The sequence below is a fragment of the Rhododendron vialii genome, chromosome 7a (assembly GCF_030253575.1).
Source record: "Rhododendron vialii isolate Sample 1 chromosome 7a, ASM3025357v1".
Lineage (NCBI taxonomy): Eukaryota > Viridiplantae > Streptophyta > Magnoliopsida > Ericales > Ericaceae > Rhododendron > Rhododendron vialii.
In genome coordinates this window covers 35,632,792-35,647,756 of record NC_080563.1, presented here as the reverse complement: position 1 = coordinate 35,647,756, position 14,965 = coordinate 35,632,792, and the positions used below count along the sequence as shown (strand labels likewise).

At 42.5% G+C, this 14,965-nt stretch overlaps 2 protein-coding genes and 2 long non-coding RNA genes across 4 annotated transcripts in view; 2 read left to right on the top strand and 2 right to left on the bottom strand.

Annotated features, from left to right (window-relative positions):
* The window catches only part of LOC131332146 (MDIS1-interacting receptor like kinase 2-like), an 88,290-nt gene that overhangs the window by 57,203 nt on the left and 16,122 nt on the right, over positions 1-14,965 (top strand). The window lies entirely within an intron of this gene.
* LOC131332148 (MDIS1-interacting receptor like kinase 2-like) overlaps positions 1-14,965 on the top strand; it is a 48,201-nt gene that overhangs the window by 19,707 nt on the left and 13,529 nt on the right. The gene's annotated exons all lie outside the window — the stretch shown is intronic.
* On the bottom strand, positions 3,125-5,401 carry LOC131332149 (uncharacterized). The gene is made up of 2 exons (XR_009201600.1): positions 4,970-5,401; positions 3,125-3,418 (listed from the first exon to the last, which is right to left on the bottom strand). It is a non-coding gene; the product is annotated as an uncharacterized LOC131332149 (long non-coding RNA).
* LOC131332150 (uncharacterized) lies at positions 9,374-11,570 on the bottom strand. Its single transcript, XR_009201601.1, has 2 exons — positions 11,168-11,570; positions 9,374-9,616 (listed from the first exon to the last, which is right to left on the bottom strand). It is a non-coding gene; the product is annotated as an uncharacterized LOC131332150 (long non-coding RNA).

The window sequence follows — 14,965 nt, the reverse complement described above, 5'->3', positions numbered from 1 at the left end:
ATCGCACCCCTTAACACTAATTCTAGAGAGCCAAGAACACATGCCAATTCCTCTCGAAAGATGCACCGAACTCTCACACTAAGTTGGGTCATTCTAGATCATGAGAAGGATTCAGTTGATATCCCAAATGGAATGTGCAATCTCCAAAATTCAGACAACGCCAATCGAGAATTTAAAGAAAGGTCACAAAGTATATGAAATTCAAAGAACACATGGAATCTTCAAAATGGTTAGGCAACAAACAAAACGTACCATCCCATAACAATCCAAGAAATCTAGAAATAATCAATCATAATCTTTCCTCTATTCCACATGTCAAAGAAGCTATTTGATACCCTTAAGCAAAAGAGAGATTTCGAGGATAAACACACAATAATTGGGTAGAGCCCTGGTAGGCAAACCAATACAAAATCAAAATTTGTACAAGATCGGAACATTTAAAACTTCTAACATATTGAAGCTGAACATTATAGAACGAATCATGAGTCTCCGAAGTTGGGAAACCATAACAGAGTTTAACGCCACAGAAATCAACTACAGTAAGTGAGTTCGAATTGAACAGCACCAACAAATAAATATCAATGAATATATCACCACAAGATTTGGCTCCAATTATGACATAAGAACTTCAGTGGGGTAGCAATCTCCAACAAATAGACTAGTAGCTACAATGATGGAATCCAAACCAACCAAAAAGTCTAGGCAAGCAAATAGATATAACACGGAAACAAATTCAAATCAGGGGCTTCAAAGTTGAGATATCTTAACAAACTGTGACGCCAATGCAGACAACAACGGCAAACGAAATCCGAACTTAATGGCACTATTAAACCAACTGGTATTGTGAGACACATGACCACCAAATTTGGCTTTAATAAATAGAAGTCGCAACGGAAGAACTTGCGTAAAATAACAATTGCAAATGACGAAAATGACACTCATAATAGAGGTGGCCAAGCTAACCGACAAAGTTTTATCCCAAACATGGTAGTGTCCAAAGTAGAACTCGAATGAGGGACGAGAAGCATTCATCAACATCAATAGCATATGTCATAGAATACTTCATCATAAGAATCCAAATAGCACCAAGAAATACTAGGAAAGGTAAGGTGATAGCTAACTCAAATGTCAAAAACTATAACAGGTTAACGGCACAACAGACTTCACGGAAGGCAAATCATGACACAATTTCAACAAGATTCAGCTACGTTACTGAAAAGGATTAATAAGAGAAGCAACTCTTGTGGAATCATACTCAGAATATCACCAACTATCATAGGTATAACTAATCGCTTCCCAAATCAAATCAAACCTCGTCATACGCAGAATAAGGAAATCAATCAGACCACCGTACTCAGGAATGATTAACTCACAGCCTCGGTAGATGCAACCTTGGGTATTACTCAACAAACAAGGTAGACTATGGTCCTCGGTTTTAGATTTCAGATCACAAACAAAGATATTGTTATGAATGAACGAAATGCTCTAGTCAAATGAACTACCACAAAGGAATTTAACAATAAGGAGAGGAAAATACCCTGCACAATTGATGTCTCTGAAGGCTAGAAAGTGGTAGGAGGTGGTGAATTAGCTGCGTTAATCATAAAGGCTGTCTGCCCACCACGTAACTCTCGACCGGAGGTAGCCTGATAGAACTGTGTTTGTTGTTGTTTTGGTGTACGTTTATGCTGCTGCATTGAGCCCGACTCACCACGCACTCCCGGTCCCAGAGGACAATTTCTCGCAATATGACCAGGTTCGCCACAAGTATAACAAGACCTATTAAGCAATGGAACTCCCTGATGCCCAAACGAAGTAGGTGGCCTAAAATTTGCCTGGTTCTGCGAAAGCAGATTCGGTTCTCTTTGTCTTTTCCTCCCATGGCTCCCAAAATTCCCCGATGTCATATTCATGTTAATGGTTGGTTGCCTTGGTTCCCAAATCTTCGTGTTCCCGTGTGCTTCTTTCGGTATCTCGATACTCCTTGCGCACTCGACGATTTCTGAAAATCTCACTTTGCGTTGGGCCGTTACTAACCTTTTCACTGACGAATGTAAACCCTTCTCGAATCGCCTACACTTCCTTTCTTCCGTTGCTACTAGTTCCGGTGCATAACGAGACAAAGCCTGAAATTTCCACGCATACTCTGAAACGGTCATATTCCCTTGCTCTAATTTCTCAAACTGGTCCCTCAACTGCTCGCGACATGTTTCCGGAAAGTACTGACTCTCAAAGAGCTCCTCGAACTCGGCCCACGTTAGGTTTTCCTCATCCGGCTCATTCCCTCGGTTCACCGCCCTAGCCGCCCTCCTAGCGTCTCTCCTAGATCCTAAAACCGATTCCCACCACTCATTCGCCTCACCGACAAGCTGACAAGCTACTAGACGGACCCTCAGGTCATCCTCTGTGATCATTAGTGCATTGAAAATTTTGCGGATCTCAGCAAGCCAATGGTTGGCCTTTAGAAAGTCATCACCCTCCCCGTCAAATTGCGGTGGTTTAAAACGACGAAACTCTCTCATCGCTTCCATGGCACGGTCATTTTTGTTAGCCCGAAGTGCTGGATTCAGAAGGTTCGATGCTGCAAGTGCTGCTACAATTTCCCTAGCAAGATGATTATGTCCGACCCCCATTCCCGGATTTTCATGCGGAGCTTCCCTATGATGACTCGCCTCATCCTCTAATGGCGTACCCAGATTAAGCCCACGCCCTTGGTGACCACGGTTTCCGATCCTATCCCGTCTATTCTCTTGTCTCGGAGGCATTGTGCTACAAAATTTTAAAACACAAAACAATCAATGACAACGACTACAACTTCATTGTGAGATCAAGTCGCCAACTCTCCCCAACAGGGGTCAACAACACCATGGAACTCTACGTTATCGTATATGCAATGTCATATGGTCGAAAGAATATTGTTCACACAAGCACACACATGTTCTCCTTTTCTTTTTTTTTGGCAAAGATTTTGAACCCTTGAGACTAGAGTCTCCCCACGGTCTCGAGGTAGTCTAAACCTAAGCTCTGATACCAAGTTGTCACGCCCTCGATTTTTAACATAAATATTAAAGGTTTTTCATAAATAAAAATCCTCACAATAATACAAATATTACCCAAAAGCCAATTCTAATCCCCTTGTTCGCAAATCATCTCCAAACTCCAAAGCATTTCCAAATTTACATCTTTGGCCCAACGGCCTAAAACCACTAGATCACGTTAAAAGAAAGTTAAGAGTTTATAGGGATCCTTCATTTAACAAAAAAATAAAATTTTAATAATAATAATAATAATAAGATTACAATTTCTTCATCCGGAGATAAAGTTTATAAGAGATGCAAAGTTAACTCTCTGAAGTCGCTTTCAAAATGTAGGATCACATGCAAGCACAGCAACCCATGTCACAGCCTCTGATTTGTACCTAAAAAATGATAGGTTGAGCTACACTAGCCCAGTAGAAAAATCTATGCTAACTTTATGTGTATACGAGAAGACAAGTGCGAAAAGAAGGAGATTCACGTCGATAGACAATAGCAATTAGAGCCAAATATGAATATACTACACAATCAAGACTTCTAATCAAGGAATTTCCCGCATTAACCCTCTTTTTCTCGTGCCACGTCTCATCGTTTAACACATCCTTACAATTAGATTCCGTTTATAGCCTAACATGCGAATGCCTATACCGGTCTTCCTCAACGTGTCACAATACGGTAGGTCATCTATGCCTCTTTGGCAAACACTCTACCAAATGAGAAATCGAATGACAGATAATAATAAGAATAGCATACTTAAAATCCCACACGAAACCTGTTACCACAAGTCACCATACACTACAATGATATCCCAAATTCTTAGTTCAATACAACCAACCTTGCCCTTAGAGTCACCACGGCTTTCCCCGGGTCTTTTCTCTGAGTCGAACCGGAAGAGAGTCACCGTGGCTTTACCCAGGTCTATTCTCAAATCCGCAGAGCAGTTGGGTCACCACGGCTTTACCCGGGTCTATTCCCACTCTCACAGAGTAACAGGGTCACCACGGCTTTACCCGGGTCTATTCCCACATCTACGAGGCACTTGGGTCACCACGGCTTTACCCGGGTCTGTTCCCATAATCACAATTACTCACAATGCAAACTTGTCGATACGACTTCATAACAGGGTCTAATGTACTGCAGTCATTAAGGGGGCAACACCCACATACCAACGAGTATAACAATCAACCCATCTTGCATTAACATAACTCATATCAACAATAAGTCGTCACATCACCATTTCTGACGTTAATTTACCGATTAACCATTTCACCTCGCATTTTCCATGATCATCATCATTTCACAATTATTGTTCATGTGTCATCATACCACATTTCAACCAACACTCATCATAAATTCATAACTCAACATTTGTGCAATATTTTAAGTCTATCGAACTCATTCTTAAGTTGAGGCAACTAACCACCCTCCACTTCTATAGTCCTAACTTTTTGTATACTTAACCTGTCAACGTAATTTCAGTGGCAATTAAAAGATGACTTCAAAACCTCGAAATCGATATATCATACGCTCGAATTGGACATCGGACGAGGAAGTTATGGCCATTCGAAGTTGGGCAAAAACCCAGAAAATGACAGCAACAGCAGAAAACGAGGCAGCTGTCACACCTTCACTCCTATGATCATAACTTTCTGTGTACTTAGAGTTTTAAGGTGATTTTGGTGGCCCTGGAAAGCTGACTTCTAGATCTCGAATTCGATATATAATTTGGGCGTTTTCGATATCGGACGAGGAAGTTATGACTGTTCGAAGTTGGGAAAAATCTCAGAAAAATGGGCAGCAGCAGAAAAACGGGACAGCAGCAGATTTTGGGGATTTCAAAGGAATTCAACAACAAATCTCAATACAATGATCAATAGCAAGTCTCAAACACTATATCAACTCATAAACACATAAAATTAGTTAGATTTTCCTACCTCAAGTATCAAAGCCGAACTCATGAGATCAAACAAAGCCCTAACCTCCAAAACTTCAAAATCAGCCGGTTCCTCCTTCCCCGAGCTTGACCCACGAAATTAAGGCTCAATAATGCATATAGAAGTTAAAATGGAGATGGGTTTGTGTAGGTTTCATGTTGTTTTGATGGGTTTTTGGTTGAGAGCAAAAGAGAGGGAGAGAGAGCCGAAGAGAGGGTTTCGGGAGAGAGTGGGGAGAACGAGAGTTTGAGGTGTGTGTGTGTCCTGTGTTGAGATATAAGAATGGGGAAAACTATCCCCTACACACACATCCACCCATACACTCATGCATCTTACATTAGCACCCTTCCACTAACCTGCTATCACATTAACCCCAAAACAAATAATTACAATGCATATCACATTTGATCCATATTCTAACATTTTTATGAAACGTCGGGATTATATAATATATATATTTTTTTTTTTTTAACGGGTCTCTACATCCTTCCCTCCTTAAAAAAATTTCGTCCTCGAAATTTGCTAAACCAACATCCAACCACACATGCAACACACAGATACACATCAACCGTAACACTATTCATCATGCAACAATTTGAAAATCATGGAAATCTACATCAAGACTCACATCGACCAAACCGAAACAAATGCGGATATTTCTCTCTAACTTTGTCCTCCCTTCCCCACGTAAACTTGCACTAACGGTATCGTCTTACCTCTGAAAACTTGATTTTCGCAATTCTAGGATACATATCAGCTTCTTATCATAGGACACGTCGGTTCTAACTCAAGTTCGGACCTCTCTAGCACATGTAATGGATTTGTTTCATACTTCCTCAATACCTATGTATTAAAACGCATAACGAATACTCAATAGTCCAATTGACTTCCACCTAGAATGGGCGGTGATCAAATGCCTCTTCCAATTGGATTTCATCGGTAGTCGTCTGGTAATCCAAAAGACACACCGTATCCCAATACTCAGCCCATAACTCTCATTTTCTTTCTAACGGTGAAAACTTCCCTTTCCGCCTAAAACGAGACAAAACCCAACGCGGTGATGCTTTACGAAAACACATGATTCCCCTTCTTCAATTTATATTGGGTGACGACAACGATCAACACAATCCTTTGGTCAGCCTTACGCGGTTAGCAATCTTCGACGAACTATCTTGGTTTGTTCAGTCATTATCCCTTGAGCTTCCAAATGTTGTTGGCGAATAGATTCCATCGCACCCCTTAACACTAATTCTAGAGAGCCAAGAACACATGCCAATTCCTCTCGAAAGATGCACCGAACTCTCACACTAAGTTGGGTCATTCTAGATCATGAGAAGGATTCAGTTGATATCCCAAATGGAATGTGCAATCTCCAAAATTCAGACAACGCCAATCGAGAATTTAAAGAAAGGTCACAAAGTATATGAAATTCAAAGAACACATGGAATCTTCAAAATGGTTAGGCAACAAACAAAACGTACCATCCCATAACAATCCAAGAAATCTAGAAATAATCAATCATAATCTTTCCTCTATTCCACATGTCAAAGAAGCTATTTGATACCCTTAAGCAAAAGAGAGATTTCGAGGATAAACACACAATAATTGGGTAGAGCCCTGGTAGGCAAACCAATACAAAATCAAAATTTGTACAAGATCGGAACATTTAAAACTTCTAACATATTGAAGCTGAACATTATAGAACGAATCATGAGTCTCCGAAGTTGGGAAACCATAACAGAGTTTAACGCCACAGAAATCAACTACAGTAAGTGAGTTCGAATTGAACAGCACCAACAAATAAATATCAATGAATATATCACCACAAGATTTGGCTCCAATTATGACATAAGAACTTCAGTGGGGTAGCAATCTCCAACAAATAGACTAGTAGCTACAATGATGGAATCCAAACCAACCAAAAAGTCTAGGCAAGCAAACAGATATAACACGGAAACAAATTCAAATCAGGGGCTTCAAAGTTGAGATATCTTAACAAACTGTGACGCCAATGCAGACAACAACGGCAAACGAAATCCGAACTTAATGGCACTATTAAACCAACTGGTATTGTGAGACACATGACCACCAAATTTGGCTTTAATAAATAGAAGTCGCAACGGAAGAACTTGCGTAAAATAACAATTGCAAATGACGAAAATGACACTCATAATAGAGGTGGCCAAGCTAACCGACAAAGTTTTATCCCAAACATGGTAGTGTCCAAAGTAGAACTCGAATGAGGGACGAGAAGCATTCATCAACATCAATAGCATATGTCATAGAATACTTCATCATAAGAATCCAAATAGCACCAAGAAATACTAGGAAAGGTAAGGTGATAGCTAACTCAAATGTCAAAAACTATAACAGGTTAACGGCACAACAGACTTCACGGAAGGCAAATCATGACACAATTTCAACAAGATTCAGCTACGTTACTGAAAAGGATTAATAAGAGAAGCAACTCTTGTGGAATCATACTCAGAATATCACCAACTATCATAGGTATAACTAATCGCTTCCCAAATCAAATCAAACCTCGTCATACGCAGAATAAGGAAATCAATCAGACCACCGTACTCAGGAATGATTAACTCACAGCCTCGGTAGATGCAACCTTGGGTATTACTCAACAAACAAGGTAGACTATGGTCCTCGGTTTTAGATTTCAGATCACAAACAAAGATATTGTTATGAATGAACGAAATGCTCTAGTCAAATGAACTACCACAAAGGAATTTAACAATAAGGAGAGGAAAATACCCTGCACAATTGATGTCTCTGAAGGCTAGAAAGTGGTAGGAGGTGGTGAATTAGCTGCGTTAATCATAAAGGCTGTCTGCCCACCACGTAACTCTCGACCGGAGGTAGCCTGATAGAACTGTGTTTGTTGTTGTTTTGGTGTACGTTTATGCTGCTGCATTGAGCCCGACTCACCACGCACTCCCGGTCCCAGAGGACAATTTCTCGCAATATGACCAGGTTCGCCACAAGTATAACAAGACCTATTAAGCAATGGAACTCCCTGATGCCCAAACGAAGTAGGTGGCCTAAAATTTGCCTGGTTCTGCGAAAGCAGATTCGGTTCTCTTTGTCTTTTCCTCCCATGGCTCCCAAAATTCCCCGATGTCATATTCATGTTAATGGTTGGTTGCCTTGGTTCCCAAATCTTCGTGTTCCCGTGTGCTTCTTTCGGTATCTCGATACTCCTTGCGCACTCGACGATTTCTGAAAATCTCACTTTGCGTTGGGCCGTTACTAACCTTTTCACTGACGAATGTAAACCCTTCTCGAATCGCCTACACTTCCTTTCTTCCGTTGCTACTAGTTCCGGTGCATAACGAGACAAAGCCTGAAATTTCCACGCATACTCTGAAACGGTCATATTCCCTTGCTCTAATTTCTCAAACTGGTCCCTCAACTGCTCGCGACATGTTTCCGGAAAGTACTGACTCTCAAAGAGCTCCTCGAACTCGGCCCACGTTAGGTTTTCCTCATCCGGCTCATTCCCTCGGTTCACCGCCCTAGCCGCCCTCCTAGCGTCTCTCCTAGATCCTAAAACCGATTCCCACCACTCATTCGCCTCACCGACAAGCTGACAAGCTACTAGACGGACCCTCAGGTCATCCTCTGTGATCATTAGTGCATTGAAAATTTTGCGGATCTCAGCAAGCCAATGGTTGGCCTTTAGAAAGTCATCACCCTCCCCGTCAAATTGCGGTGGTTTAAAACGACGAAACTCTCTCATCGCTTCCATGGCACGGTCATTTTTGTTAGCCCGAAGTGCTGGATTCAGAAGGTTCGATGCTGCAAGTGCTGCTACAATTTCCCTAGCAAGATGATTATGTCCGACCCCCATTCCCGGATTTTCATGCGGAGCTTCCCTATGATGACTCGCCTCATCCTCTAATGGCGTACCCAGATTAAGCCCACGCCCTTGGTGACCACGGTTTCCGATCCTATCCCGTCTATTCTCTTGTCTCGGAGGCATTGTGCTACAAAATTTTAAAACACAAAACAATCAATGACAACGACTACAACTTCATTGTGAGATCAAGTCGCCAACTCTCCCCAACAGGGGTCAACAACACCATGGAACTCTACGTTATCGTATATGCAATGTCATATGGTCGAAAGAATATTGTTCACACAAGCACACACATGTTCTCCTTTTCTTTTTTTTTGGCAAAGATTTTGAACCCTTGAGACTAGAGTCTCCCCACGGTCTCGAGGTAGTCTAAACCTAAGCTCTGATACCAAGTTGTCACGCCCTCGATTTTTAACATAAATATTAAAGGTTTTTCATAAATAAAAATCCTCACAATAATACAAATATTACCCAAAAGCCAATTCTAATCCCCTTGTTCGCAAATCATCTCCAAACTCCAAAGCATTTCCAAATTTACATCTTTGGCCCAACGGCCTAAAACCACTAGATCACGTTAAAAGAAAGTTAAGAGTTTATAGGGATCCTTCATTTAACAAAAAAATAAAATTTTAATAATAATAATAATAATAAGATTACAATTTCTTCATCCGGAGATAAAGTTTATAAGAGATGCAAAGTTAACTCTCTGAAGTCGCTTTCAAAATGTAGGATCACATGCAAGCACAGCAACCCATGTCACAGCCTCTGATTTGTACCTAAAAAATGATAGGTTGAGCTACACTAGCCCAGTAGAAAAATCTATGCTAACTTTATGTGTATACGAGAAGACAAGTGCGAAAAGAAGGAGATTCACGTCGATAGACAATAGCAATTAGAGCCAAATATGAATATACTACACAATCAAGACTTCTAATCAAGGAATTTCCCGCATTAACCCTCTTTTTCTCGTGCCACGTCTCATCGTTTAACACATCCTTACAATTAGATTCCGTTTATAGCCTAACATGCGAATGCCTATACCGGTCTTCCTCAACGTGTCACAATACGGTAGGTCATCTATGCCTCTTTGGCAAACACTCTACCAAATGAGAAATCGAATGACAGATAATAATAAGAATAGCATACTTAAAATCCCACACGAAACCTGTTACCACAAGTCACCATACACTACAATGATATCCCAAATTCTTAGTTCAATACAACCAACCTTGCCCTTAGAGTCACCACGGCTTTCCCCGGGTCTTTTCTCTGAGTCGAACCGGAAGAGAGTCACCGTGGCTTTACCCAGGTCTATTCTCAAATCCGCAGAGCAGTTGGGTCACCACGGCTTTACCCGGGTCTATTCCCACTCTCACAGAGTAACAGGGTCACCACGGCTTTACCCGGGTCTATTCCCACATCTACGAGGCACTTGGGTCACCACGGCTTTACCCGGGTCTGTTCCCATAATCACAATTACTCACAATGCAAACTTGTCGATACGACTTCATAACAGGGTCTAATGTACTGCAGTCATTAAGGGGGCAACACCCACATACCAACGAGTATAACAATCAACCCATCTTGCATTAACATAACTCATATCAACAATAAGTCGTCACATCACCATTTCTGACGTTAATTTACCGATTAACCATTTCACCTCGCATTTTCCATGATCATCATCATTTCACAATTATTGTTCATGTGTCATCGTACCACATTTCAACCAACACTCATCATAAATTCATAACTCAACATTTGTGCAATATTTTAAGTCTATCGAACTCATTCTTAAGTTGAGGCAACTAACCACCCTCCACTTCTATAGTCCTAACTTTTTGTATACTTAACCTGTCAACGTAATTTCAGTGGCAATTAAAAGATGACTTCAAAACCTCGAAATCGATATATCATACGCTCGAATTGGACATCGGACGAGGAAGTTATGGCCATTCGAAGTTGGGCAAAAACCCAGAAAATGACAGCAACAGCAGAAAACGAGGCAGCTGTCACACCTTCACTCCTATGATCATAACTTTCTGTGTACTTAGAGTTTTAAGGTGATTTTGGTGGCCCTGGAAAGCTGACTTCTAGATCTCGAATTCGATATATAATTTGGGCGTTTTAGATATCGGACGAGGAAGTTATGACTGTTCGAAGTTGGGAAAAATCTCAGAAAAATGGGCAGCAGCAGAAAAACGGGACAGCAGCAGATTTTGGGGATTTCAAAGGAATTCAACAACAAATCTCAATACAATGATCAATAGCAAGTCTCAAACACTATATCAACTCATAAACACATAAAATTAGTTAGATTTTCCTACCTCAAGTATCAAAGCCGAACTCATGAGATCAAACAAAGCCCTAACCTCCAAAACTTCAAAATCAGCCGGTTCCTCCTTCCCCGAGCTTGACCCACGAAATTAAGGCTCAATAATGCATATAGAAGTTAAAATGGAGATGGGTTTGTGTAGGTTTCATGTTGTTTTGATGGGTTTTTGGTTGAGAGCAAAAGAGAGGGAGAGAGAGCCGAAGAGAGGGTTTCGGGAGAGAGTGGGGAGAACGAGAGTTTGAGGTGTGTGTGTGTCCTGTGTTGAGATATAAGAATGGGGAAAACTATCCCCTACACACACATCCACCCATACACTCATGCATCTTACATTAGCACCCTTCCACTAACCTGCTATCACATTAACCCCAAAACAAATAATTACAATGCATATCACATTTGATCCATATTCTAACATTTTTATGAAACGTCGGGATTATATAATATATATATATATATTTTTTTTAACGGGTCTCTACACTATCCATCACATCTTGCAAACATGTTACAGTTTTAAATCCCTGATTAACTGTTCCCCCGCCTTAATTGGCTAAAAATTGATTAATCAAACAGAATCACAAACAAACATCTTTTGCAAATGCCTAAGTAGAGACCGATCTCCGGATTGGGCGAGAGGGGTGCCATAAAACCCTTCCCCTCTCGTAACCTGGCTCTCGAACCCAGATATGGTTATGACGGACTGGTTCCTTAACTTTTTCAAAATCAAACAGCGCGACAAGTGCTTCGAAATACGGTTCCTTGGGTGTCGGACCTTCAAACCCGAGTGGCGACTCTGTATTTTTGCGAGCGCTTGTCGTCCAGCTGAAAGCGCTCCAGCGAACCGGCACTTTTCTCTTTTAGGAGGGGAACGGAATCCCTTCCTAGGAAAGAAAAAGGGGCACGCATGCCCACACAGGGTCCACGGTGCTTTGCCTAGGTTATTAAGACCACCATCGCTGATCGAACGCGGGCTAGTGCGTCTAAGTTTCAAGAAGAAGAATCTCCATCCACGACGGTAACTTCTTACCATTGTTGGCTTACAATCTGCCCCCCAGTTGCATAATCGTGCGTAATCATGCCTTACCTATTTACTTCCATTGGCTCAGGCCTTGGGTAAGAGTAGCAGCAGCAAGGGCACGAAACCCGCCACGGCCAAGACAAAAAAGTTGCAGGTAACTTTGGCTCGAAAGACACAAAGCACTGCCTCTCTCGAGGGGACAGATTCTAGCACCCCTTTTGTTCATGTAAGGATTTATTTCACTTAGCCCTCTTATCGTGGTCCAGGCTAATATTGATCCTTCATCGGTCTTGGCAGGAACTCGATGAATTTGGTTCTTCAAGTGAGTCTGGGGGTTCTGAGCCTGATTCTAAAACCTCTAGGGAGGTTAAGACTACCTCTCTTTCTTTGGGAACCCCAAAAACTCAGCCATCTGTCGAAAAGAAACCAATCCTTCTTGACCTTGACGACGAGTCTTTCGAAAAGTTTTTCCAAACCGTGGAAGAGTTAGTGAATCCTACTGCCTCAGGGACCTCTGGTAGCGGAATTGGGTCATCAACCCCAGTATCATTTCCACCCGAGGAGATTCAGCAAGCCAAGGAAAACCTGAAAGTAGCTCTAGGCCTGGGTGTTGAGTCCGCCTTTCACCCAGACCATTATCCTGCAATCCGCAAATCGGTGAACACTTTGGTTAAATCCCAGGCCTTAGGGGGGAGCGCTGATCCTGTCTTACAAACTTTCCTCAGGGATCTCCCGAACCTAAAGAAGTCCTTCGAGTCGGCCACCGAGAAGCGTACACTTGCTGCCTCCAAGCTCAGCAAGATCGATGCCCTGCAGCAAGAGTTGAAGCAAGGGCTTGAGGCACGGAACCAGCTCAAAACAGACATTGGAGCGGCCAAAACAAGGCGCAAAGAGCTTCTTTCAACCATCCAGGCCTTAGAACAACAGTTGGTCGATTCCCGACAGCAATTAGCAAACCATGGACAGCACGAAGCACTGCTGGCCCAACGGAGGCAGGAATTCATCGATGCTGCTCAAGGCCCTCTGGATGCCCTTCAGACATTGATGGTCGAAAAGCCAACAATTGAGGCCTCGAGGGATCAAGCAGAGGTGGTGATTAATGATGCCGTCATGGCCTGGTCAAGCCTCAAGATCAGCTTGGAAAATGAACTTTAAGCATCATAAACATGTAATAACTGTAGCCCTGCACCTTTTAAACCTTGCTCGCGATAGCCTGGCCTAAAACTCTTTTATCAGGCCTGAGGCTAGTCTGTTTTGTCTTTGGTGTGGCCTACTACTTCCTAGGCCTTTTTGACTGTGTTTTGGCCGGCGACTCCCTTTTTGCCAGGCCTTCTGCTTGTTTAAACGCGGCCGAAGGGCTTCACCTTTGGCCTTTGGCTTTTCTGCTCATGCGCTTATATTTTGAGATGGTAGTTTCTCATTAAAATCCCCCATCTCCCATACGGTAGGATAATAATGTTTTAAAAACTTGCCATTAATAGTGTGCTTATGGACTTTACCATCCAAGCCCGTAAGGAGATAGACGTTACCCCTAAAGACCTGGCAGATTTGGTAGGGCCCTTCCCACGTCGGAGACCATTTCCCATACTTGGAAGTCTTCGTACCCAAAGGTAATACGGTTTGCCAGACCAAATCTCCTTCTGAGAAGCTTTTCCTTCTGACCCTCTTGTCGTAGGCCCTGGCCACCCGTTGTTTTTGGACCACCATATGGTCGAAGGCTGCTAACCTCACTTCGTCTAAATCTTCCAATTCCATGAGCATGGCCTGGGAATATTGTGCTGGGGTAAGGCCATTCTGGTAAGCCCACCTTGTTGACCTAACGGTGACCTCCATCGGTAGTATTGCGTCATGGCCATACACTAACATATAAGGAGTAACGTTAGTGGCCTCCCTCTTGGACGTCCTATAGGCCCATAAGGCCTCGGACAGAAGCTCATGCCATACTCTCGATTTCTCTTCAACCATTTTTTCTACTATCCTAATCAAGGTTTTGTTGGTAGATTCCACTTGGCCGTTTCCTTAAGCATAGTAGGGGGTGGAATGGGATAGGTTAATGTGGTATTGGCTACAAAAAGCCTGGACCTCCTTTCCGAAGAAAACCGATCCTCTATCGGCCACCAAGTGCTGGGGAATGCCGAATCGATGAATGATCCTCTCCCTTATGGCCTTGATGACATCCTGCTGGTTCACAGTCTTCAATGGGATGGCCTCGGCCCATTTAGTAAAGTAATCCATGGCCACTAAAATAAAAGTATGGTTTTTAGACGACGGCGGGTGTATCATCCCTATTAGATCCATTGCCCATCCCCTAAAAGGCCATGGCTTAATCACGGCCTGGAAGTTGGCTACTGGCACGTGTTGAACCTGGCCATGGGCCTGGCAGGCCTGGCATCCTTTAGCATACCGGATGCAATCTTCAAGGATCCGTGGCCAATAATATCCATACCTCCTAATCAACCACCTCATTTTGACACCTGATTGGTGAGCACCACAAACACCCTCGTGTACCTCTCCCATCACTCTCAAAGCTTCCACCCCGTCAAGGCATTTAAGGAGTAAATCGTCCTCTAGACTCTTTTTGTACAGGTCATCTCCTATCAAAAGATAGCTAATGGCCCTCCTCTTAGTCTTTTTTGTTACCTTGGTACACGGATTTTTGAGGAACGAAATGATGGGTCACGCCAACCACTCTGCTGTGGCCCCTCTTCTCGTTGAATATCCTCGATCATTGGCTCGAGAGGCTCTACTATAAACGCTGGCAGACCTAACCCTCTC